The following is a 26,841-nucleotide window of genomic DNA, read 5'->3' as shown; positions in this document are numbered from 1 at the left end:
GAAAGAGAAATCAAGGAATCAATCCCATTTACTGTTGAACAAAAAACCATAAAATACCTAGGAATAAATCTAACCAAAGAGGTGAAAAATTATACACTGAAAACGATAGAAAGCTGGTGAAAGAAATTGAAGAAGACACAAAAAAATGGAGAAAGATTCCATGCTCCTGGATAGGAAGAACAAATATTGTTAAAATCGATACTACCCAAAGCAATCTACAAATTCAATGCAACCCTATCAAAGTAACACCAGCATTCTTCACAGAGCTAGAACAAATAATCCTAAAATTTGTATGGAACAAGAAAAGACCCCAAATAGCCAAAGCGATCTTGAAAAAGGAAACCAAAGCAGGAGGTATCACCATCCCAGACTTCAAGCTGTACTACAAAGCTGTTATCATCAAGACAGTATGGTACTGGCACAAGAACAGACTCTCAGATCAATGGAACAGAATAGAGAACCCAGAAATGGACCCACAAACGTGTGGCCAACTAATCTTTGACCAAGCAGAAAAGAATATCCAATGGAATAAATACAGTGTCTTCAGCAAGTGGTGCTGGGAAAATTGGACAGTGACATGCAGAAGAATGAACCTGGCCCACTTTGTTACACTATACACAAAAATAAACTCAAAATGGATGAAAGACCTAAATGTAGGACAGGAAGCCATCAAAATCCTTAAGGAGAAAGCAAAATCTTGGCCACAGTAACTTCTTACTAAACATGTCTCCAGAGGCAAGGGAAACAAAAACAAAAATGAACTACTGGGACCTCCTTCTTCATGTCAAAGGAAACAATCAGCAAAACTAAAAGACAACCGACAGAATGGGGGAAGATATTTGCAAATGACATATTAGATAAGGATTAGTATCCAAAATCTATAAAGAACTTATCAAACTCAACACCCAAAAAACAAATAATCCAGTGAAGAAATGAGCAAAATACATGAATAGACACTTCTTGAAAGAAGACATCCAGATGGCCAACTGACCCATGAAAAAATGCTCAACATCATTCATCATCGGGGAAATACAAATCAAAACCACATTGAGATATCACTGCACACCGGCTAACATTAACAACTCAGGCAACAACAGATGTTGGTGAGGATGCAGAGAAAGAGGATCTCTTTTGCATTGTTGGTGGGAAAGCAAACTAAAACTAAAAAAACTAAAAATAGAACTTCAAAAAACTAAAAATAGAACTACCCTACCACCCAGGAATTGCACTACTAGGCATTTATCCAAGGGATACAGGTGTGCTGTTTCAAAGGGACACATGCACCCCCATGTTTATAGTAGTACTATCAACAATAGGCAAAGTATGGAAAGAGCCCAAATGTCCATCAATGGATGGATGGATAAAGAAGAAGTGGTATATAATATACAATGGAGTATTACTCGGCAATCAAAAAGAATGAAATCTTGCCATTTGCAACTACGTGGATGGAACTGGAGGGTCAGAAAACTTTTTGTGGTAAGGTTCAGATAGTATTATTTTTAGCTGTGTGAATAAATACTGTCTCAACTCTTTAATTCTGCCATTTTAGTTTTTCTTATAATTTTTTCTTTTTAAAGATTATTTATTTCTGAGAGATAGAGAGAGAGGGAGGGAGAGAGAGAGAGATCAGGAGAGGAGCACAGAGACAGGGAGAGAAAGAACCTCAAGCAAGCCCAGCACTATCAGCATGGAGCCTGATGTGGGGCTTGAACCCACGAATGTGAGATCATGACCTGGGCTGTAATCAAGAATGGGCACTAAATGGACCAAACCACCCAGGTACCCCTCAACCCTGCCATCTTAGTGTGAAAGCAGCCATAGACAAGGTACAAAGAAATGAGTAGGGCCAGGTTCTGCACTGAGAAGAAAAAAATAAAAAAGTGTTTGCTGACGTTATCCTAGATAATATGGAAAATTTCCAAAAAAAATGTCATTTGTCAAAAATAAGTCTTGTAAAGAAAGGAAGTTTAATTAATTTCCATTAAAGACAGAAAATATTTTATCAACACTTTTAACAATGAAGCTAACCAATATGATTTCACAGATAAAGTTTAACAAAATGTGAAGGCCAGATCATAATACCTCATGTACTTTGTCTGGAGCATATAAAAATAAGTGTGATCAGGGGCATCTGGGTGGCTCACCACCCATTTGGTTGAGGTCCGACTTCAGCTCAGGTCATGATTAGACAGCTCGTGAGTTCGAGCCCCAAGTTGGGCTCTGTGCTGACAGCTAGGAGCCTGCAGCCTGCTTCAGATTCTATGCCTCCCTCTCTCTCTGCCCCAACCCACTCGCATTCTCTGTCTCTCTCAAAAATAAATAAACATTAAAAAATTGTTTTAAATAATATGATAGAAATACCATTTCAATGGAGCAAGTTGGGCACTGAATTGTTGATTCAAATATTAATGTATTAACAAAAAGAATCTAAAAAGCCATTAAAATGGTGTATATTATAATAAAGTGTAGTTTAATTCCAAAATGCCAGAATTATTTAATATAAGGACAGTCAGTAACATGATTCATAATTGAATATAAAGAGAAAAATCATGCGGCAATCTTCAGTATGCTCAACAGGAAGGAATTCCACAAGTATTCTTGATTTTGCTACCTCTATCTATATACTTATTATCATCTACTTGCATCTGTTACCTGTCATCCAGCATATTATCCAGCTATTTAGTAAGCCATTTTCTTACTCGATGAAGTAACATTGTCATCTCTGCTAAAATCGAACATAAGGCAAAAGTACTGTCCCGATTCAATGCCATTTAAAAATATATATGAAGAGTCTCTGCGTGGCTAAGTCTGTTAAGCATCCGACCTCGGCTCAGGTCATGATCTCGCAGTTCATGATTTGGAGCCCCACATTGGGCTCTGTGCTGACAGCTCGGAGTCTGGTACCTGCTTCGGATTCCGTGTCTCCTTCTTTCTGTCCCTCCCCCACTCGCACTCTCTCTCTCAAAAATAAATGAACATTAAAAAATTGTTAAATATATATATATATGATATGTCAGCCAGAACAATAGAAAAGCAAAAGATAGAGTCACCAGAAACAAAAGAAGAAATAAAGACATTTTTCTTTTAAAATAACATATTTGAAATATCAAGAAACTTGGTGATATAACTAAAATAAAGAAAAAAGCATTAACTAATCTGGCAAGATATAAAATTGGCACACAAAAATAGCCTTTCATATATACTTGAAATAATCATTTAAAGGGCATAATTGAAGAAAAAAATAGTCACATTAGCAACAATACAGATAAAGTATTTAGAAATAAACTTGGCAAAAGGTATGAAAATCTATGAGAAAAACATTTCAAAATTATAGAAGTTATTAGTATAGATTTGCATAAAATTAAAGACATCTCTCCTAAGATATGGACATTTAATACAGTGGGGGTAGTTGAACAAACAAGAACGTGATTTTCTTGTTGCAGAAAAAAGGAGTGTAGATTTTACTGGGAAGTGGAGCAGCATTAGGCAATGCTGATAAGAGACTGTGATTTTGTAGGTGGTGACTGAGATGGGCTGAACTTGGTGATGAGAAATGAATTGCTTAGTAAGTGTGATAACAGGGCTAGGGAAGAGTCATGTGAAGGGACACCAAAGTCACTATGAATGGTATCAGGAATACGAATGAAGAGAAGTGCAGTGAACCAGGCGTGCGAATCATCAGTGCATGAAGAGGAGTATCACAGAAGATGTCTAGATGAGTGTGACCTTGAGAGGGTGACATTATGCATTATAATTTGTGATCAGATTAGTTGCCCTTTTTCCAGTGTTTCCCTAGTACTTTATTTATTCCTTTAGTAAAGCATACATTTTAATTACCATTGTTTGCTTTCATATTCTCCTCGTCGAAAGGAGTATGCTAAAACTTGTAGGGACTGATCTTTTTTTATTGGTTGGTATTCCCTAAAGAATGAAATTATATATTCAACCCAGAAAAACAATTTCTATAAGGATAGAAAGGATGCCTTGTATGTAATTCAAAAATTCAAATAAGAAAATGAAAATTAGATGGTTCATCCCTATCCATTTTATGAAAAGATGAAAAGGGGTATTTTGGCTGCTTTTTAACGAAGGAGCTATTATAATTTTAGGCTGCAGGACTACATGGGCCATCAAATCACAGCAGGATTTGTCTTTGAATTATGTACTTCAAATTTTAAGAGGGACATTGACATCGTAAAGTTTATTTTAAGAAGAGCAATGAAAATCTCATCATGAAAAAAATTAAATAGTTGGAAAAGTTCACTTTAAAAAAGGAGAGTAAGAGGACTCCAGATATTTAGCATGACGCTCTATAAAATAAGATGTCATGATACCAACTCATTCAACATAAATGGAAAAAGATTAAAATGTTTAACTGTGAAGAATAACTGTTGAAGGGAGAAGTGTTTCATCTTTGGGGATAATCTTCCTTAGAAAAGAATGAGCTTCTCTTGACTGATGTAAGTGAAGACTCAAACTGAATTTCTTAAGGAACAATATAGATGTTCTCTTTAAGAAAACAAATGTATTAGTTTCTAAGAATTCTTATAACCCTAGTATATATTATTTGAAACATTGAAAGTCATGTTAGTAAAGTACTTGAATTAATAAGTAATTTCCATATACCAACACCTACTCAAAGAAGAATTTAATTATGATCCCATTAGTATATTTAAAACCAATAATTCCATTGATTTTCTTGATGCTAGCAAGAGAAAAAAAAGTATGTACTTTGAGTTTACTATCCAGAAATAATTCCAGCTATTCCTATCTAGACAAAAATAAATAAATAAATAGTTAAATAAATAAATAAATAAATAAATAAATAGGCATTATGTCTTAATGTCAAGGTCTAAAAGTAAATTATTCGATGTGTACAAAAAATTTCTTTGTCTTCAACTTCTTTGGGAGAAATAAGTTGGTCTTACTTTATAGGTAAACATTTACAACTAGTGAGTTTGAATTTACATGAAGTTAAATGGAACATTATAAGTAATAACTCTTAAAATAAGATACAGGGAGAGGAAGACATTACTTATACTACATATTTCAAAATCCATAAAATTATATGATATCATAAAAGAAGGAAAATAATTATGTGATAATCAGCCATCAAATTCAAGGTCACAATTACCAAGGAGGGATGGATATTTATTAATATTTACACTTCTTTATAATTTTAAAATGAACTATGTATTATAATAAGCTCACTTATAATAAATGGTTTTAGGAAAAATATAGAATGTCAAATCTGTTTTGAATGAATTAGGAGATCATTTACACGTAGACATAGATGATATATTTTTTAAATAAACCACTACCAATATTACTTTGAGGCATTACTCTACATACTTAAGAAGAATTTCCAAATGAAGTATCAATTTACATTTTCTGAAAAGGAAGGATATGCAATAAATTACTTTACAAATGGATTTTAAAACAAAGAACAAAACTATTTACATTGATGTTTTTCAAATGTTTTGTATATCTATATTGCTTTCCAAAAGTAATTCACATTTATTTATGCATTAATTTAGAATGAGGAAAACTAAGGTCATTCTCAGGAAAGACAGCTGAAACTTGAAATGGAATATCTTCACTCTTTGAAAATTAAAAAAAAAAAAGTATATGGAGTAACTATTTATAGTGAGAGCAGTCTTATGATGAAAATATTATGAATGCAAGTTGTAGTTGGATAATTTCTTAGCAATTTGTGGACTGAGTGTAGGTTTGTAAGTTGCAAATTAGTACTGTTACTTTTTTTTTCTTTAATAAAGTAATTAAATTCTCTGGTTAGATTTAAAAAAGTTTTGTTGTTTTTGGTTTCTTTCACTTTAGATAATCTCTGAGACTGGATGTTGTATTTGATACAACAAGATCTTTTTTTAATTTTGTGTGTTTTAGATAGTTTTTGTTCACCTTATGTAAAGACTTTTACAGTGGTTGTGTTAATATTCACACATTTTGAAAGTAATTCTTTTCACTAGCAAAGAAGCACAAAAAGAATGTGGGAATTAATTTCAAAATTAAGTGAAAGTTACTCTAGTTTATAGCATATTCAGAATATATGTTGTATAAAAATTTTACTTCATTAATTTAATTCAAAACTTTTAAATTAAATCCTATATGCTTTGAAAAAGCATCCACATAGAGATGTGTAAAAATTTTCTTTGATCAAAAGGGAAGGAAAAATCAGCTAATATCAATTATTAATTCAAATTAAATTGTGTCAAACTTAAATGTTGAATTTTGGTAAACTAAAATCTTTAGCAAAGATTAATATCATTCATGTTCTGAATATTATCAGTAAGTGATTATTTCTATTTATTTTCTAAATGTCATTTCTGTTATATATGTAATGGAAGTGATATGAATTTCTAAATCCATTCTCAGTATCTTATATAGCTAAAATATATATAAATATCTTACAGTAATATGTATGTAAATGTATATATATTTATATAAGATATTGAGATTATATATAGAATTTTATATAATAGCCAGTAGAGGTGAATGGGAATCAAATTCACTTTTTTAAATCTTACTGTATTAACTGACTTAAAATGTATAAATTATAAACAAATCATCATCAACCAAATAACCAAATGAACAAACCAGATATCGATGAAGAATCTATCTTAAAATTCAAAGATATATCCATACTTTCTTTTAGAGTATTATATTTTAAGGTGTTATTCTGAGATAATATTTTGTGACCTCACTGTAATGCAAAACCTTTTTATTTTCATTTAAAATCATTTTCATACATATATAGGAAATATTTTAGCTAAGAGTACTCATTGAACTTGGCCTCAAGGTACATTTTGTCTGAGCATTTTTAATGCATTGCCTAAAACAGGTATAAAGTGGATAAGAGATTATATACACTTTAAATTTCAAATTGGAAAACACAGTTATCATATTAATAAAAGAAAGACCGTGTTGGCAAGTGACATTAGCAAAACGGTGGTGGAGGAATTACTACGTGTTAGTCTCCACCCAGAAACAATAGTCTAAACAACTATTTATGCACAAAGAAACTTTCATAAGAGCCAAATATTCCAGGCCCCTTTTCACCCAGGGGCTTGTTGACTCTAGTGGCCTTGGGCAACCTCCGTGTCATCAGGGTCTCAAAGGGCTCTCAGGAGCCCAAGCCCCCATTACCCCTTTCCAAGTCTGTACAGCTCCGCCCTTAGACATGATCACCTTGGGAGGACAGTACAGTGAGCCCCCAATTTTACTGTAGACCCCAGAGCTTCCCTGCCTCAGCACCAAGTTAAGTTGCATAGCTCTAGGTGGATCCCATTAACCCAGGCCCTCCCCAACATGTTCACCCCAACACCAGCAACTGAAGTGGCCCTAGGTGACTCCAGTGGCTTCAAGTGACATTCTTGGTTCCATGTTCCTTGTGGGTTCTTGTGAATCCAGACCCTGGTTAATCCCTGTGCCCGCCTGTTAGAGTGACCCTGGGTGACTTTCATGGCAAACCTCCCTGAGGGCTTCTGGGTATTTAGGACCCACCTCAGCCTGGAATCTGCCTACTTCAGTGACCCAAGCAATTCCCACAGGCCTGGGCAGCTTCCTTAGCAGAGCTCCCTGCAGCTCTAGGATCCAGGCCCCCTGTTTCATGCCAGCACCTGCCTACACTAGCAGCTCCAAGCATCCCCCACAGCTCCAGGCAGCTTGCACAGCAGAAACCCAGGGCTCACCCTGATGCCTGCCAGGCTCAGACACATCCTGTGACACTAGGCTCTCAGCAGGTCCCAGTAACGCAGGCCCTAGTTGCACTCAGGTGCCTGCCAGCTCCAGCAACCTCAGACAGCTTCCATAGCTGGGGGTGGCTTTATCAGCTTCAGGCTCCCAGAAGGCCCCTGCAAACCCAGGTTTCTGACCCATCTGGGGGTAAGTCAGCTCCATAACCCCAGGTAGCCCCAATAGTTCCAGACAGCTTCTTCAGCTCCAGTCTCCCTGAGGATTCCCATTGACTTAGGCCCCCAATCCATTCCAGTGTCTGCCAGCACTGGGCACTACCACAGCCCCAGGCATCTCTGATGACTCCATGCTTTTGTCTTCTCAACCTAGCATTGGCCATCTACCATGGAACCTATTTCTTGGTGGGTTCCCATGAACCCATGTTCCAGACTCACTGAAAACTCTCCAGCTCCCATTGGCCTACTTGGCTCCCAGACAGCTCTAGCAAATCCAGGCTCCAGGCACATCCCAGCATCAACTGGTCTTTGCAGTCCTGTGTGACTCTTGTGGCTTCAGGCTCTCAATGAGTGGCCATAAACCATGGCTCCAAAGGAGCATCTCTAAATCTAGGTCTCAGTGGAGCTTAATTTCAGGTTGAGTACCACTGTCCCAGGCTTTTGATCCACTTCAGTACTAGGCCACCAAAGGATTCCAACACATCCACAGACACACCGAGACTGCCTATCCACCAATATCTGGACAGGCTGACTGGTGAGGGGTTGGCCTGCTAAAGTCAGTCTGTAAATATTGGAAGAAGTACCAACATCTTTAAATGTGCAGACACCAACATAAGGCAACAAGAATTATATTTAATCAAGGAAATATGGCACCACCAAAGGAAACTAAAATTATGACTGACATTAAAGAAATGGAGATCTATGAATTGTTTGACAAAGAATTCAGAATGATCCTCTAAAAGAAATTCAGTGAACTACAAGAACAACAAGGTTGGCAAACTGGAGAAAAAGGAATACTTGTGCTATGGGATATGTCAATTCATAAAGCCATGGTGGAAAATATTAAAAACTGAAATTCTATATGACCTAGCAATCTCACTTCTGGGTACATATCTGAAGGAGATGAAAATACTGTCTTGAAGAAATATCTGCACCCCCATGTTCATTATATGCCGATGAATAGATGAATGGATAAAAAAGATATGGTACACACACAATTGAATATTATTCAGCCATAAAAAAGAAGGAAATCCTGCCCTTTGCAACAACATGGATGGACTTTGAAGGCCTTATGCTGAGATAAATATGACAGACAGAGAAAGAGAAATACTGTATGTTCTCTCTTATATGTGGTATCTAAAAAAGCCAAACTCATAGAGAGTAGAAAGGTGGTTGCCAGGGACTGGTGGGGATGTGGGTACATGGCAGAAAAGAGAAGCTGTTTGTCAAAAAGTACAAACTCCAAGGTATCAAGTAAGTAAGATATGGGCTATAATGTACTGCATGGTGGTTATTATTAACAATATTATATACTTGAAAGTTTTAAATCTTAAATTTAAATACTAAATATCACCACCACTAGAGAGAGAGAGAGAATCCCAAGCAGGCTCTGTGCCGTCCGCAAAGAGCCAGGTGTGGGGCTCAACCCATGAACCATGAGATCATGACCTGAAATGGAATCAAGAGTCAGACACTCAACCAAATGAGCCACCCAGGCACCCCAAGGCCACATTAAATTTAAAAAAAAGAATGTATAATAATATTGTTTTATGACATATTGCTAGCGTATATTATGTATATGTATCAATAATATTAAGAGACTTTAAATGTCTGCATTTCTTTCACTTTAGTATGAAATCATAATAATGAAGACTATGAAAAGCTACATTTTATTATATGATTATAGTTAGTAATGTTATAAGGCTTTGCATATATATTAGTTCATTTATTTGTACAACATTCCTATGAATTAGACACTATTATTACTCACATTTTACAAATGAGGAAACTGGGGCACAGAAAGGATTCATAACTTCCCTGTCACATAACTAGTTAGTGACAGAGCCTATGCTTAAAACTAGGCATTCTGTCTGCAAATCATACACTTATAACCCCTGGGGTATATTGTGTCTTTGCTCATAGAAGCTATGCTACTATTTACAGGGATACAATAGTATGTTTTACGTGTTAATTTAACATTTTAATTTAATTGAAAAGTTTTTCTTTACTTGTCTTCCAAAAATGGGAGTAGCATATGCAATAAATAGTGCTTAAGTTTTAGCGCATTACTTTAAAGAATAAAATTACTTCAGATATTCTATTTTATAGCTGGTATCACCAGGAGCAAAGAAATTTAATTTCATAGTCATCATATTTTGCAAAGTTCCTTTTTATTTTAAGAAAAAGTGAAAGTCAAATTGAATTCAAAGTCATATGATATTACTCATATTAAACTTCAAATATGTGTCAAGATGTATTAAAAGTATACAATGAAATCAAGTATATATAGAGAGAATTTCCATATTAATATTGCAGTGGATGACTTAAAGGAGATAAGAATTACTGACAATTAAGAATTAAACACATAATATAAAGGGTAAAGCATAAATAGGTGGTGAGTTAATAACGGGAAATGTATCAAATGTTCTGAGAAAGATGGAGGAGGAAGAAAGTAGCAAATGTAGGATATCATTTATAGAATTAATCAGGTGTCTGATAATCAAATAATTAAAGACCTTTACAGTTGTATAGGTTGTTAGAGGCAATTCAGAGCATGTATATTTTGAATTATATAATTCCTCCAAATCCATAGCATCCAAAATATTCATAACAAGTGGTGATTCCAAAAAAGCTTTTACCAGCTGTGTTTATGGGACATTCAGTGTATTTGAAGGCAGCCTATTTCATCTTTGTTATTTCTAACTGCTAGATATTCTTCCTTAAATTGATGTCTAAATAACTTTTTTTAGTGATCATATGTTTGCCCCAGGGATAAAAGTATTCAATACTAATGCTTCTTTTAAAGGACACTCAAACTGTCATAATAGATGTAGTCAAGAACAACACTGGGTACATTATAAAACATGTCTCCAAATATCCTTGCCAGCTAACATCAAGGAGCAAACAGGGAAAACTAATTTCAACATGAAGCTGTGCACTTAAAGACAGATCATGCCATATTGAAAAATGGCAGTGAATAAAAAGTGAATATTACCAAATTACTGTGTGTGGTATCTTTGGCTTCCACCCCACCTCAGCCCAACTGCAAGGTTTCTAGAAGAGCAAATACAGACAGAAAATCTATAAGAAAGACAGAAGAGAGAGACTAGAGAAAGGTCATGAGAATGATTTGGAAAAACTACCAAGAAGATTATATCCAGCGTAAGCCAAAACCACTGGGAAAGTGTCTAGACAGATTTAGTTCTATGGGGAAAGGATTCAAAAGATCAGAGACTCGAACAGGCACAATTTAAACCTGTAGGTGATATTTAAAAGTCTCTTTTTTTGGATGTTTATTTTTGAGAGAGAGGGAGCATGAGCAGGGGAGGGGCAGAGAGAGAGGGAGACAAGAATCTGAAGCAGGCTCCAGGCTCTGAGCTGTCAGCACAGAGCCCGATGTGGGGCTTGAACTCACAAACCATTAACTGACCTTCAGCTCATGACCTGAGCTGAAGTTGGACACTCAACCAAATGAGCCACCCAGGCTCTCCTAAAGCTATAGGTGTTATTTAAAGAGGCCAGTCAAATTTTAAAGGATTGCATGATTTAAAGGCAGTTATTGCAACACAGGTTCAGTGAGAGAAAAATAAGAAGCAAAAGAAAGAGAAAAGCATCCTTTAGCAACTTGGGGGGAAGGAAAGGGGAAATTTTAAGGTACTGAAAGACAAAAGTAAACCATCAGTCTGAAGTTCTCACAACTTCTCACATTCCTGTAACAAACTAAGAAGAAAAAAAAAAAAAAAAAAAAAGCTAAAATAACTGGACTTTGCTATCCTGACAGAAGAGGGCACCATTCAACTAATAATCTTATGGCACACTTCATTATTAGGAAAATCAGTTAAGAGGAAAGTAAAGCTCTTAAAGAGCTATTGTAGAAAATCTAGAAACAAAAGTCTAAGTATATCCAATAAAGTGCAGTACCTACTGAAAAACAGCAGTGAACCAGAAGATAATGTAATTCAATACTCCAAACGGAATTAAATATATTCAAACAAGCATTGAGTATATAGAAGTATGTTGAACCAAAAATTCAAAAGCTAAAAACAAAAAAGAAATCACAAAAAGGAGTAACTAATGAAGAAAATTGATTGAAATCAGAAAGAAATGTAAGCAAAACACAAAATCTCAGAAATGAAAAATAAATTTTAAAAGTCTCCAAGAGGATTAGAGTCATATGAATATTTAATAAAGCACGTTGAAGAAAATAAGAAAAACAACCAAGGAAAGGAATATGACAGAATGAAAAGAAGTAAAGAAAAAAAAAGTAGTAGAAATGAAAATATTTAGGAAAAAAATGTTTATATCAGAGTTCCTGAAGATAAAAATTAAACATTGGAGAAATAAATCAAATAACAAATGAAAAGCAAAACTACAATTCAAGAGTTTTTTCAGAAATATAAATAAAAACAACACAAAACAAAACATGAATGTAGCATGCATGAAAATAGCATTTCAAAGTGGCTATTAGATATCTGGAAAAATTAACAAAGAACTATCAACTCTGAGTCATATCCTAGTAAAAGTATTAGATTTCAAAAACAAACAAAAACTTATGAAGACCTCCAGGAAAAAAGTATCAAATAACTTACAAAGCAACAGTTTCAGGCTCTCATCAGACTTTTCAAAGCACTCATAAAAAAAGGAAGTAATAATATGAACATTAATAATAATAATCATAATCATAAATGAAAGAAAATGGGGCCCTCCGATGTTATATCCAGCTTATTTTCCATTTATATATCAAAACTTTAGAAACAAAAAAAATAGTTTTCAGCAAACAGGAACATAAGGAATTCTTCATCTTCAGACCATCCTAAAGAATTTGCTACAGAATGCATATCATTCAACCAAGTATGACTGGGAAAACTGATGAGTATTTTATAACATATAAAAGTGATGAGAATGGAAAAAAAATGGAAAAACTTATTTTTATATAGGAAAAGGTAGGTATTAAGGGATATTCCAATAAACCAATGAACTAAGCAGTTAAAGGTCTGAAGACATTAAAAATCACATAAATAAAAAGGTAAAAGCTAGACAAAATACAAACTTTCTTAAATAAAGCAAATAAATAAGCAAATTGATAAATAGAGAAGACAAGAGTATCCATCTTATAGAGAAATAAATGTAGCAAATAAAAATATACAAAGTAATAAATTATTACAGAGTTAGAAAAATCTTGTGAGTCATAACAGCATGAGACAATGGACTTATATGTTTAAAATAAAACATTTTTCTAATTCTTAATATACCTAAAAGACAACAATTAAATCAATCATTTTAACTATGCGTCGGGTGATTATAACATATGGATAAATGAAGTCAATGATAGTGATAACAAAAGGAATTGGATACTCTCATAGGGCACCTGTACTACAAGTGAAATGGTGTAGTGTTACTTGAAAGCATACTTAGAGTAGATGAATGTATATTGAAAACTCTAAGTAATAGCTAGAAATTTTTATTTTTTTTTTTTTTTATTTTTTTTTTTTTATTTATATATGAAATTTATTGTCAAATTGGTTTCCATACAACACCCAGTGCTCATCCCAAAAGGTGCCCTCCTCAGTACCCATCACCCACCCTCTCCTCCCTCCCACCCCCCATCAAACCTTAGTTTGTTCTCAGTTCTCAACAGTCTCTTATGCTTTGGCTCTCTCCCACTCTAACCTCTTTTTTTTTTTTTTTTTTTTTGTTCCCCTCCCCCATGGGTTTCTCTTAAGTTTCTCAGGATCCACATAAGAGTGAAACCATATGGTATCTGTCTTTCTCTGTATGGCTTATTTCACTTAGCATCACACTCTCCAGTTCCATCCATGTTGCTACAAAAGGCCATATTTCATTTTTTCTCATTGCCACGTAGTACTCCATTGTGTATATAAACCACAATTTCTTTATCCATTCATCAGTTGATGGACATTTAGGCTCTTTCCATAATTTGGCTATTGTTGAGAGTGCTGCTATGAACATTGGGGTACAAGTGCCCCTATGCATCAGTACTCCTGTGTCCCTTGGATAAATTCCTAGCAGTGCTATTGCTGGGTCATAGGGTAGGTCTATTTTTAATTTTCTGAGGAACCTCCACACTGCTTTCCAGAGCGGCTGCACCAATTTGCATTCCCACCAACAGTGCAAGAGGGTTCCCGTTTCTCCACATCCTCTCCAGCATCTAGAGTCTCCTGATTTGTTCATTTTGGCCACTCTGACTGGCGTGAGGTGATATCTGAGTGTGGTTTTGATTTGTATTTCCCTGATAAGGAGCGACGCTGAACATCTTTTCATGTGCCTGTTGGCCATCCGGATGTCTTCTTTAGAGAAGTGTCTATTCATGTTTTCTGCCCATTTCTTCACTGGGTTATTTGCTTTTCGGGTGTGGAGTTTGGTGAGCTCTTTATAGATTTTGGAGACTAGCCCTTTGTCTGATATGTCATTTGCAAATATCTTTTCCCATTCCGTTGGTTGCCTTTTAGTTTTGTTGGTTGTTTCCTTTGCTGTGCAGAAGCTTTTTATCTTCATAAGGTCCCAGGAATTCACTTTTGCTTTTAATTCCCTTGCCTTTGGGGATGTGTCGAGTAAGAGATTGCTACGGCTGAGGTCAGAGAGGTCTTTTCCTGCTTTCTCCTCTAAGGTTTTGATGGTTTTCTGTCTCACATTCAGGTCCTTTATCCATTTGGAGTTTATTTTTGTGAATGGTGTGAGAAAGTGGTCTAGTTTCAACCTTCTGCATGTTGCTGTCCAGTTCTCCCAGCACCATTTGTTAAAGAGACTGTCTTTTTTCCATTGGATGTTCTTTCCTGCTTTGTCAAAGATGAGTTGGCCGTACGTTTGTGGGTCTAGTTCTGGGGTTTCTATTCTATTCCATTGGTCTATGTGTCTGTTTTGGTGCCAATACCATGCTGTCTTGATGATGACAGCTTTGTAGTAGAGGCTAAAGTCTGGGATTGTGATGCCTCCTGCTTTGGTCTTCTTCTTCAAAATTACTTTGGCTATTCGGGGCCTTTTGTGGTTCCATATGAATTTTAGGATTGCTTGTTCTAGTTTCGAGAAGAATGCTGGTGCAATTTTGATTGGGATTGCATTGAATGTGTAGATAGCTTTGGGTAGTATTGACATTTTGACAATATTTATTCTTCCAATCCATGAGCAGGGAATGTCTTTCCATTTCTTTAAATCTTCTTCAATTACCTTCATAAGCTTTCTATAGTTTTCAGCATACAGATCCTTTACATCTTTGGTTAGATTGATTCCTAGGTATTTTATGCTTCTTGGTGCAATTGTGAATGGGATCAGTTTCTTTATTTGTCTTTCTGTTGCTTCATTGTTAGTGTATAAGAATGCAACTGATTTCTGTACATTGATTTTGTATCCTGCAACTTTGCTGAATTCATGGATCAGTTCTAGCAGACTTTTGGTGGAGTCTATCGGATTTTCCATGTATAATATCATGTCATCTGCAAAGAGCGAAAGCTTGACTTCATCTTTGCCAATTTTGACGCCTTTGATTTCCTTTTGTTGTCTGATTGCTGTTGCTAGAACTTCCAGCACTATGTTAAATAACAACGGTGAGAGTGGGCATCCCTGTCGTGTTCCTGATCTCAGGGAAAAAGCTCTCAGTTTTTCCCCGTTGAGGATGATGTTAGCTGTGGGCTTTTCATAAATGGCTTTTATGATCTTTAAGTATGTTCCTTCTATCCCGACTTTCTCAAGAGTTTTTATTAAGAAAGGGTGCTGGATTTTGTCAAAGGCCTTTTCTGCATCGATTGACAGGATCATATGGTTCTTCTCTTTTTTTTTGTTAATGTGATGTATCACGTTGATTGATTTGCGAATGTTGAACCAGCCCTGCATCCCAGGAATGAATCCCACTTGATCATGGTGAATAATTCCTTTTATATGCCGTTGAATTCGATTTGCTAGTATCTTATTGAGAATTTTTGCATCCATATTCATCAGGGATATTGGCCTGTAGTTCTCTTTTTTTACTGGGTCTCTGTCTGGTTTAGGAATCAAAGTAATACTGGCTTCATAGAATGAGTCTGGAAGTTTTCCTTCCCTTTCTATTTCTTGGAATAGCTTGAGAAGGATAGGTATTATCTCTGCTTTAAACGTCTGGTAGAACTCCCCTGGGAAGCCATCTGGTCCTGGACTCTTATTTGTTGGGAGATTTTTGATAACCGATTCAATTTCTTCGCTGGTTATGGGTCTGTTCAAGCTTTCTATTTCCTCCTGATTGAGTTTTGGAAGAGTGTGGGTGTTCAGGAATTTGTCCATTTCTTCCAGGTTGTCCAATTTGTTGGCATATAATTTTTCATAGTATTCCCTGATAATTGTTTGTATCTCTGAGGGATTGGTTGTAATTTTTCCATTTTCATTCATGATTTTATCTATTTGGGTCATCTCCCTTTTCTTTTTGAGAAGCCTGGCTAGAGGTTTGTCAATTTTGTTTATTTTTTCAAAAAACCAACTCTTGGTTTCGTTGATCTGCTCTACAGTTTTTTTAGATTCTATATTGTTTATTTCTGCTCTGATCTTTATTATTTCTCTTCTTCTGCTGGGTTTAGGCTGCCTTTGCTGTTCTGCTTCTATTTCCTTTAGGTGTGCTGTTAGATTTTGTATTTGGGATTTTTCTTGTTTCTGGAGATAGGCCTGGATTGCAATGTATTTTCCTCTCAGGACTGCCTTTGCTGCGTCCCAAAGCGTTTGGATTGTTGTATTTTCATTTTCGTTTGTTTCCATATATTTTTTAATTTCTTCTCTAATTGCCTGGTTGACCCACTCATTCGTGAGTAGGGTGTTCTTTAACCTCCATGCTTTTGGAGGTTTTCCAGACTTTTTTCTGTGGTTGATTTCAAGCTTCATAGCGTTGTGGTCTGAAAGTATGCATGGTATGATTTCAATTCTTGTAAACTTATGAAGGGCTGTTTTGTGACCCAGTATATGATCTATCTTGGAGAATGTTCCATGTGCACTCGAGAAGAAAGTATATTCTGTTGCTTTGGGATGCAGAGTTCTAAATATATCTGTCAAGTCCATCTGATCCAATGTCTCATTCAGGGCCCTTGTTTCTTTATTGATCGTGTGTCTAGATGATCTATCCATTTCTGTAAGTGGGGTGTTAAAGTCCCCTGCAATTACCACATTCTTATCAATAAGGTTGCTTGTGTTTATGAGTAATTGTTTTATATATTTGGGGGCTCCGGTATTCGGCGCATAGACATTTATAATTGTTAGCTCTTCCTGATGGATAGACCCTGTCACTATTATATAATGTCCTTCTTCATCTCTTGTTACAGCCTTTAATTTAAAGTCTAGTTTGTCTGATATAAGTATGGCTACTCCAGCTTTCTTTTGGCTTCCAGTAGCATGATAAATAGTTCTCCATCCCCTCACTCTCAATCTAAAGGTGTCCTCAGGTCTAAAATGAGTCTCTTGTAGACAGCAAATAGATGGGTCTTGTTTTTTTATCCATTCTGATACCCTATGTCTTTTGGTTGGCGCATTTAATCCATTTACATTCAGTGTTATTATAGAAAGATATGGGTTTAGAGTCATTGTGATGTCTGTATGTTTTATGCTTGTAGTGATGTCTCTGGTACTTTGTCTCACAGGGTCCCCCTTAGGATCTCTTGGAGGGCTGGTTTAGTGGTGACAAATTCCTTCAGTTTTTGTTTGTTTGGGAAGACCTTTATCTCTCCTTCGATTCTAAATGACAGACTTGCTGGATAAAGGATTCTCGGCTGCATATTTTTTCTGTCTAGCACACTGAAAATCTCGTGCCAATTCTTTCTGGCCTGCCAAGTTTCAAAAGACAGATCAGTCACCAGTCTTATAGGTCTCCCTTTATATGTGAGGGCACGTTTACCCCTTGCTGCTTTCAGAATTTTCTCTTTATCCTTGTATTTTGCCAGTTTCACTATGATATGTCGTGCAGAAGATCGATTCAAGTTACGTCTGAAGGGAGTTCTCTGTGCCTCTTGGATTTCAATGCCTTTTTCCTTCCCTAGTTCAGGGAAGTTCTCAGCTATTATTTCTTCAAGTACCCCTTCAGCACCTTTCCCTCTCTCTTCCTCCTCTGGGATACCAATGATGCGTATATTATTTCTTTTTAGTGTATCACTTAGTTCTCTAATTTTCCCCTCATATTCCTGGATTTTTTTATCCCTCTTTTTCTCAGCTTCCTCTTTTTCCATAACTTTATCTTCTAGTTCACCTATTCTCTCCTCTGCCTCTTCAATCCGAGCCGTGGTGGTTTCCATTTTGTTATGCATTTCGTTTAAAGCGTTTTTCAGCTCCTCGTGACTCTTCCTTAGTCCCTTGATCTCTGTAGCAAGAGATTCTCTGCTGTCAGCTATACTGTTTTCAAGCCCAGCGATTAATTTTATGACTATTATTCTAAATTCACTTTCTGTTATATTATTTAAGTCCTTTTTGATCAGCTCATTAGCTGTTGTTATTTCTTGGAGATTCTTCTGAGGGGAATTCTTCCGCTTGGTCATTTTGGATAGTCCCTGGCGTGGTGAGGACCTGCAGGGCACTTCCCCTGTGCTGTGGTGTATAACTGGAGTTGGTGGGCGGAGCCGCAGTCAGACCTGATGTCTGCTCCCAGCCCACCGCTGGGGCCACAGTCAGACTGGTGCGTGCCTTCTCTTCCCCTCTCCTAGGGGCGGGATTCACTGTGGGGTGGAGTGGTCTGTCTGGGCTACTTGCACACTGCCAGGCTTGTGATGCTGGGGATCTGGCGTCTTAGCTGGGGTGGGTAGGCAAGGTGCACAGGGGCAGGAGGGGCAGGCTTAGCTTGCTTCTCCTTAGGTGATCCACTTCAGGAGGGGCCCTGTGGCAGCAGGAGGGAGTCAGATCCGCTGCCGGAGGTTTGGCTCTGCAGAAGCGCAGAGTTGGGTGTTTGCGCGGAGCGAGCAAGTTCCCTGGCAGGAACTGGTTCTCTTTGGGATTTTGGCTGGGGGATGGGCGGGGAAGATGGCGCTGGCGAGCGCCTTTGTTCCCCACCAAACTGAGCTCTGTCGTCCGGGGGCTCAGCAGCTCTCCTTCCCTTTGTCCTCCAGCCTTCCCGCTTTCTGAGCAGAGCTGTTAACTTATGACCTCCCAGACGCTAAGTCGCGCTTGCTGTCGGAACACAGTCCGTCAGGCCCCTCCGCTTTTTGCAAGCCAGACTCGGGGCTCTGCTTGGCCGGCGAGCCGCCCCTCCGCCCCGGCTCCCTCCCGCCAGTCCGTGGAGCGCGCACCGCCTCGCCGCCCTTCCTACCCTCTTCCGTGGGCCTCTCGTCTGCGCTTGGCTCCGGCGACTCCGTTCTGGTAATCCTCTGGTGGTTTTCTGGGTTATTTAGGCAGGTGTAGGTGGAATCTAAGTGATCAGCAGGACGCGCGGTGAGCCCAGCGTCCTCCTACGCCGCCATCTTCCTCTTCCGAGACTCTAGCTAGAAATTTTTAAAAGGAAATATAATCAGTATGCTAAGAATATAGATAAAATTTAATCATGCAAAATGCTCAATTATAACAAGGCAGATAATGGAGGGACAAAAAATAAGTGCTATGAACAGAAAACGCCTACAAACATGATACGTATTAATGCAACAATCGCTTGCAAATAATGTCATTTGTAATAATGTCACTTGTAATAACGTCAATGATCACTTGAAAATCCCACTCAGTTGGAGTATACAATTCTTGCAATACATTATTAAATTCTATTTGCCAAGATTTTGTTAAGGATTCTTGCAGGAATATTCCCCAGAGATATGGTTCTATAGTTTTTCTTCCTTATAATATTTTTATCAGGTTTTATTATTAGGTTAATCCTAGCCTCATAGAATGAGTTCAGATGTGTTCCTTCTGCTTCTATTTTCTGGGCGTGGCTGTGGAGAACTGGTATCATTTTTCCCTTAAATGTTTGGTAGAATTCACCAGTAAAGGCAACTAATCCTGGTCTTTTCTGAGTTGGAGGGTATTTATTTGTTTGTTTGTTTATTTATTTATTTATTTATTTATTTATTTATTTATTTAATTATTTAATAGATATGGGCCTATTCAGATTATCTATTTCTTCTTTGTGAATTTTTTAGTATGTGTCTTTCAGTTAATTGGTTTACTACATTTAAGTTATCAAATTTGTGGACATAGAGTTGTTCATAGTATTCCTCTGTTAACTTTTTAATGTCCATGGCAATAGTAGTCATAATACTTTTTTGATTTCTAATTTGATAATTTCTGTATTCCTTTTTTGTTTGTTTAGTCTGGCTATGGGTTTATCAATTTTATTGACTTTTTCAAAGAATAAACTTTGGTTTTGTTGTCTATCTGTTTTCCTGTTTTTAATTTCTTTGATTTATGCTCTCATTTTTTTTTTTCTAATTACTTTAGGCTTAAATCGTAAATCATTCTTTTTGTACTTGCTTCCAACAATGTTAAGACTGTAAAGTAGATTTTAGATTTTTATTTTCCATAGAAATCTTTAACTCTATAAATCTCTCTCTCCACACTATTATGTATATGCATCTCACAAATTTTGATAAGTTGTATTTCCTATTTTCATTTAGTTCAAAACATTTTAAAATTAGTTCAAAACAGATCATGGACTTAAATGAAAAATACAAACTATCAAACTTCTAGAAGAAAATATAGGAGGAAATCTAGGTGAGCCCGGACTTGGTGATGACATTTTAGAGACAACACCAAAAGCAAAATTCATGGGGGGAAAATGATAACCTAAAAATTTGTTACAATTAAAAATTTCTCAACCAAGGACATTAATTATGAAGAGAATGAAAATAGAAGCCACAGACCAGAAAAATTTTGCAAAATGTATACCTGATAAAATATTTGTATCCAAAATATATAAAGAACTCTTAAAACTTAGCAATAAGAAAACAAACCTAATTAAATGTGACAATATCTGAACAGGCGCTTCACCATAGAAGATAAGAAGATGAGAACTAAGCATATGAAAAGAGGATCAACTTTATTTATCATTAAGGAATTTCAAATTAAAAAAACAATGAGATATTACTATAAAATATAAATCAATCATTAATGGTGGGAGTGAAAAATAGTGCAGACACTTTGGAAGACAGTTAAATGTATTTTCTTTTCACATAATCCAACAATTGGATATCCATATATCTGACCAATTTGATTTAAAGATTAATGTCTGCACAAAAATCTACATGTGAATGTTTATAGCCCCTTCATTAACATTCATCAAAAGCTGAAAGTAAACAAAATGTTGTTCAGTAAATATTAAAGTTAGTGTGTGAAAGTTTGAAATATGGTATATGCATAGGTTCAAAGTTTTGTCCCCAAGATATTAATTATTATAAAGATAAGAAAAAAAGTAACATGACAGTGGAGAAATCCAATAGACACAACTAAGTGGTTGAGGCTAACATTATCTGTAATAAATAATAAGATATTTAACATCATGATATCATGCACTGAGAAGGGCATAGCACTTCAAAGGTAGTCAGGTAAAAATTATGTAGCTTTATTCTAAACATGAGAAAATATCAGACCATCCCAAATTGAGGGACCTTGTAAAAACACTGACCAGTGATCATCAAGAGTATCAAGGTTATGAACGATAAGGAAAGAAGGCATAAATATTGTGAGTATAATGTGAAATCTCTGAATCCTGATACAGGAATTAAAAGGTCATTATTGGGAAAATACTAATGAAGGTCAAGGGTGTAGTACAGTATTGTGCCAATGTTAATTTAGGTTTTTGATAATTGCATTGTGGTTATGTACAATGATAACAATAGAGGAGTCTAGGTTAAGGTGTATGGAAACTCTCTGTAATATTTCTGTAGCTTTTTGTAAGCCTAACATGAGTTAAAAATTAAAAGTTGAAAAAATATGATAGTTCTGTCTCTTGGGTTTTCTCTTCCACTAGGCTAAGTAAATATCCATCTACACAAACATTTCCCATATTATATGGGTTTATATTTCTTTCTTCTCCTGCTCAATATCATATTAAAGTGACCCATTTGTTCCTATTTCTTCCAAACTGTGTTAAGAGAAACATTTAAAAAGACCAGCTAACAGCAAAGGAATAATGTGTCAAAAACATCTCCCAATTCCCTTTCCTATAGAAATAAAAAGGTCATATAAATGAGCTTATAAAAACAACACCTGTGTACTAATCAATAAAAGCTAGATAACAAGGTATTCTCATAAGCAACAAACTAGAAGTAGTCATCAAGAGGAACAATATCTATAGAATTAAAACCTGCTTAGAAAGAAGCAAGGGTATAATAAAGAAATATTAAATGATTTTGAGAACCACAGAAACCAGAAATTTCTAAAAAATCATTACATAAGTGAGTCTTAATATAGAATGGAAATTTGCTAACGCTATCTGAGAAAAATAGTAAAAAGTTAAAAGAGTTTGGAGTTCTGATTTGTGCTAAGTAAAACATGTTGAGTTCTAGCAAGTAGGAAAATATCTGGGTATTGATGTATATATCAGGCCCTAAAAAAAACTCAACCAGCTGGCCAAATATCCTGCCAGAACAAAACTTACTTAGTAAGTAGACATTACTAAGAATATCAATGAATTTGAGTAGAACACGTTCAGTAGGTGGTAAAAACAAGGGAATTTTCAGTTTTCAGACAGTAGTGGGAGAGGGGAACAGAGTAAAAACAAAAAAGCAACAACAACAACAACAAAACACTGAGGGCTTGCTCTAAAACAAGCCCACAATCAGATGAGATGTGTAACCCATATAGCAAAACAACTAAAAAATTGAAAATAATAGTAAACAACAGAAGAACAAAATAAATCAGGATTAGCTTAAATGAGAAAAAAAAATGATTGAACAAACACAAAAATTAAGAAAGAATGATATCTGAACTCAGGAAAAAGAAAATGAAAAGAAAAGTCACTTCATAAATAAGTCTTAAAATTAAAATTGACACCAATATGCAAATAGATAAATATACTACAGAAAGTGTTGCACAGAAAACAAAATTTATCATAGGGAAGAAGAAAAGAAATTCAATAGAAATGAGGGAGGCATGATGGATTGAGAAGTTTGGCAAAATCACACAGCGAAAGATAACTATAAAATGAGCAAAATTGTGCAAACTAGCCGTTTGGGGAATCTGGAACTTGATCAAAGGAATGCAACAAATGTGAAGCTTCTTTTCTTGAAAAATTATTAAGCTTTGGTTAAGAGGAGTACAAGTCTGTGACACTCCTGCTTGAGGTTTCTTTCATATGCCCTTCTTGGCTTACTTCCAGTAGAAATTCTGTCGGGGTGGAACAGGTCATGAAGATTATCAGCTTCCCTGGCAAAGGAGGCTTATTTCATTTGAAGCAGAAGGCAATAAAAAAAAAAAAAAATGCCCAACAGCTTCTTAAATTGCCATCGTGGTTGGGATAGCAACTTGTACACTAGTTACAGATTTAACATGTATAACACTTGATAAATGCGATTGTGTTTCTCCTCATCAATACAGAAAATATAATGAATAATGTGTGTTACACTTGAAAAGGTAGACTCAGAGGGTTTGTTTTTAAAGTCTATTTATTTATTTATTTATTTATATGTAATTTATTGTCAAATTGGTTTCCATACAACACCCAGTGCTCATCCTAACAGGTGCCTTCCTCAATGCCCATCACCCCCCTTCCCCTCTCCCCCACCCCCCATCAACCCTCAGTTTGTTCACAGTATTTAAGAGTCTCTTATGGTTTGCCTCCTTCCCTCTCTGTAACTTTTTTTTTCCCCTTCCCCTCCCCCCTGGTCTTCTGTTAAGTTTCTCAGGATCCAGATATGAGTCAGACTCAGAGGTCTTAATATCACTCAGTCTCAATACTCCATGGCTGTACCTCAGTCATGTAGCTATCCTGGACTGCTTTGCATTTTGAGATATGTAGGGTAGCAGTATGCTCAGGCATAAAAAGTGCTAGGTAACATCAGCATGCAGCAATTTCTGAGCCATTAAGATTCTAATAATAAGTTGGAATCCCTTTTTGGTGTTGGACTGCATACAACCTTCAAGGCTCACTACTGCCTCCTCCCCTCTGCCCCCCATCTGAGCAAACTAATTAGAGAGCCCAGGTGCTCCTTATTTTTGCATTGGTAGAGACATCAAGCCCTCACCAGAGCAAAACACTCACCCCAGCTCTACCTCTTAATCATCACAAAGTCAAGCAAATGTCCTTTCCCTTTCTTACAAGCCAATCTTGGACCAGCCTGAGACCTTGTCTTGGTCTTCCCCCAAATCCTCATAAAGTGAGCAACAAACTTTTTCACACCCTCTCATTGCACGTATGGCACTATCAGTCTCAACAAACCAAATTTTGGGTGTGTGGGGGGTACATCCCACCTTTGAGGGGTGACCACACAGATGTGTAATCACCTACTATAGAGAATGTAATGGGAAGTTGAAAATAACTGTGAAAGAGGCAAAAAGGGTACATTTGAAGCTTTATAAATAGTCTTATTTTCCATTTAATTACTATTAGGTGTTTGGAACTATTTTTATATCTTCAAATGTACTTTTCCTGGAGGGAAACTTATTAATATAAAGTATATCAATTAAAAACAGTTGAATCTCTGTCAGAGTGATCACTTTCACCTAGCAGATAGTGGGTCAATTGTAAGTAATATATGTAAAATATCTTCTTGTGAACTTTTCACACATTATTCTTAAGTATATTCTTAGTATATTTGGGTTTATCATTTGAAAAACAAATTAGCCTCAATTCTCAGCATTTGTATAAAATATGAGTGCAAAATTTTAAGAAGGAAAGCAGGCATCCAATGATGCAAAGTGAAACGCTAATAAATGTAGCTGATGACATTGTTGAAGGAATCAGATTTTCTGTCCTTCAGTTGTTTGAATCTGCTAGCTTAGGTAGAAAAATAGCCAGTGTTGTTGTGCATATTGAAGTGATTACTTCTCTTGAATCAAAAGCTTTTTAAACAATTCTCCTAATCTTCCTTCTTAAGTCACTCCTCAATGTGTTTTGCTTATTTTTACAGCTTCTGAGCACATAATATAATTAATTCAAATGAGCCTCCAAACCAACAAGAATTTTTTTTAATATGAAATTAAAGTCTGGAAATGATTGTTGCTGTGTGAATAATTGAGTTCCAGTTATTTTATGAAAGCAGTATGCAGACTTCAAGGTATACTAAAATATCCTTTCCTTTCTTTTTTCTTTTATTCCTCGCTACTTTTTCTATATCTTATTTCTTCTCCAAATATGACTTGGTATTTACCCTGTATTTAAAAATGTGCATAACGTTTTATAATTGGATTTGCTATAGTGTCTTCTAATAATAAAAATGCATGTACTAAGGAAAGTTATAGACCATTACTTTTAATCATTATGTTTATCTTACCAATGGTAGTTGCCTTTCCCAGTTGACTGAAGACAAAGTTATAAATAACTCTGAATATGGTTTTATGATTAAGAATCATAAAAATAACTATACAAACAAAAATTTATTGAATTAATACTGTATATTAATTATGTGCTAATTACTGAGAGTAGAAGATTTTAGGTTAAAACGTGAAAATTGTCCCAAATCTATATGCATTTGCTTGCATGTCCCCAGTATAATGAAAGAAATGAACTGAAGTCAAATCCTAGAATGTGTGAAATGCATGAAACATACAAAGAATATAAAGATATAATAAAATATAAGTACAGTTCAAGTAGTAATGCAGAGCCAGTAGGTGTCCAGCCCTGTGTTCTTCTCACATAGGATCACGTTCCTCTCTCTTTCTCTCAATTCCTTTGCACCCAGAGGTCACCACTACCTTAAATTAAAAATGTATCATTTCGGGCGCCTGGGTGGCGCAGTCGGTTAAGCGTCCGACTTCAGCCAGGTCACGATCTCGCGCTCCGTGAGTTCGAGCCCCGCGTCGGGCTCTGGGCTGATGGCTCAGAGCCTGGAGCCTGTTTCCGATTCTGTGTCTCCCTCTCTCTCTGCCCCTCCCCCGTTCATGCTCTGTCTCTCTCTGTCCCAAAAATAAATAAAAAAAAAAACGTTGAAAAAAAAAATGTATCATTTCCATGCATGACTTCATATTTTTATTACATATGCACACACAATTACAAACAATGTGGTGATTAATGGCCTAGTTTAAGCTAGACACCTTATACGGCATTATTTTACAGAGTTTAAAATAGTTTTCTCTTGCTTAGAGTAGGCTCCTTTTCAAATATTGATTCAAGGGCACAAATTTCTTTCATCATGTAGTTGTGCTATCATCAGTATGCGGCTTTAAAGATAGCTGTGTTAGCATGAGTCAGGTTAAGGGAAGAGGAGAGATTAAGGGAGAGAGTTCATACACCTTAAGATTTTATTACACCAAAACAATGGAATATAACCAGAGCTGTTAAAACAGGTAAGATAAGGGGCACCTGGGTGGCTCAGTCGGTTAAGCATCCAACTCTTGGTTCCGGCTCAGGTCAAACTGAAAACAACAACAACAACAACAAAAACAAGTAAGATGGATCGGTAAGGTGACTTGGATTTTTCAGATACCGTATTATATGAGAAAAGCAAGAACACTGAACATTCAGTATAGTATGTCAACATGTGCAGAAGTGCCGGTTGATACTCAAAACGTGTATGTATACATGCCCAACAGCATATAGAATGCATTGTCTATTTTGAAGTTTATACAAATGGTATCAAAACCATATCTGTTTGACGAAAATTATGTGTGTTACATTTATCAATGTAGGTCTTAGAATGACGCGAAATTTCTGTGTGTGTGCATCTTAAACTGTTTTAGATATATTCAAACTACTGTCCATGGTAGATGTATAAATGTTCACATAAGAAGAGCTCACCTACATCACATCTCATTGAAATTTTCGTTTTTAAAATTTAATTCATTGCTAGTCAGATTGAATAACATTTCATATCTTTATGGT

This window comes from Puma concolor, chromosome B1 (genome assembly GCF_028749965.1).
Source record: "Puma concolor isolate L17-30 chromosome B1, mPumCon1.1.hap2, whole genome shotgun sequence".
Lineage (NCBI taxonomy): Eukaryota > Metazoa > Chordata > Mammalia > Carnivora > Felidae > Puma > Puma concolor.
The sequence above is the reverse complement of the archived record's forward strand: the minus strand, read 5'-3'. Positions refer to the sequence as shown.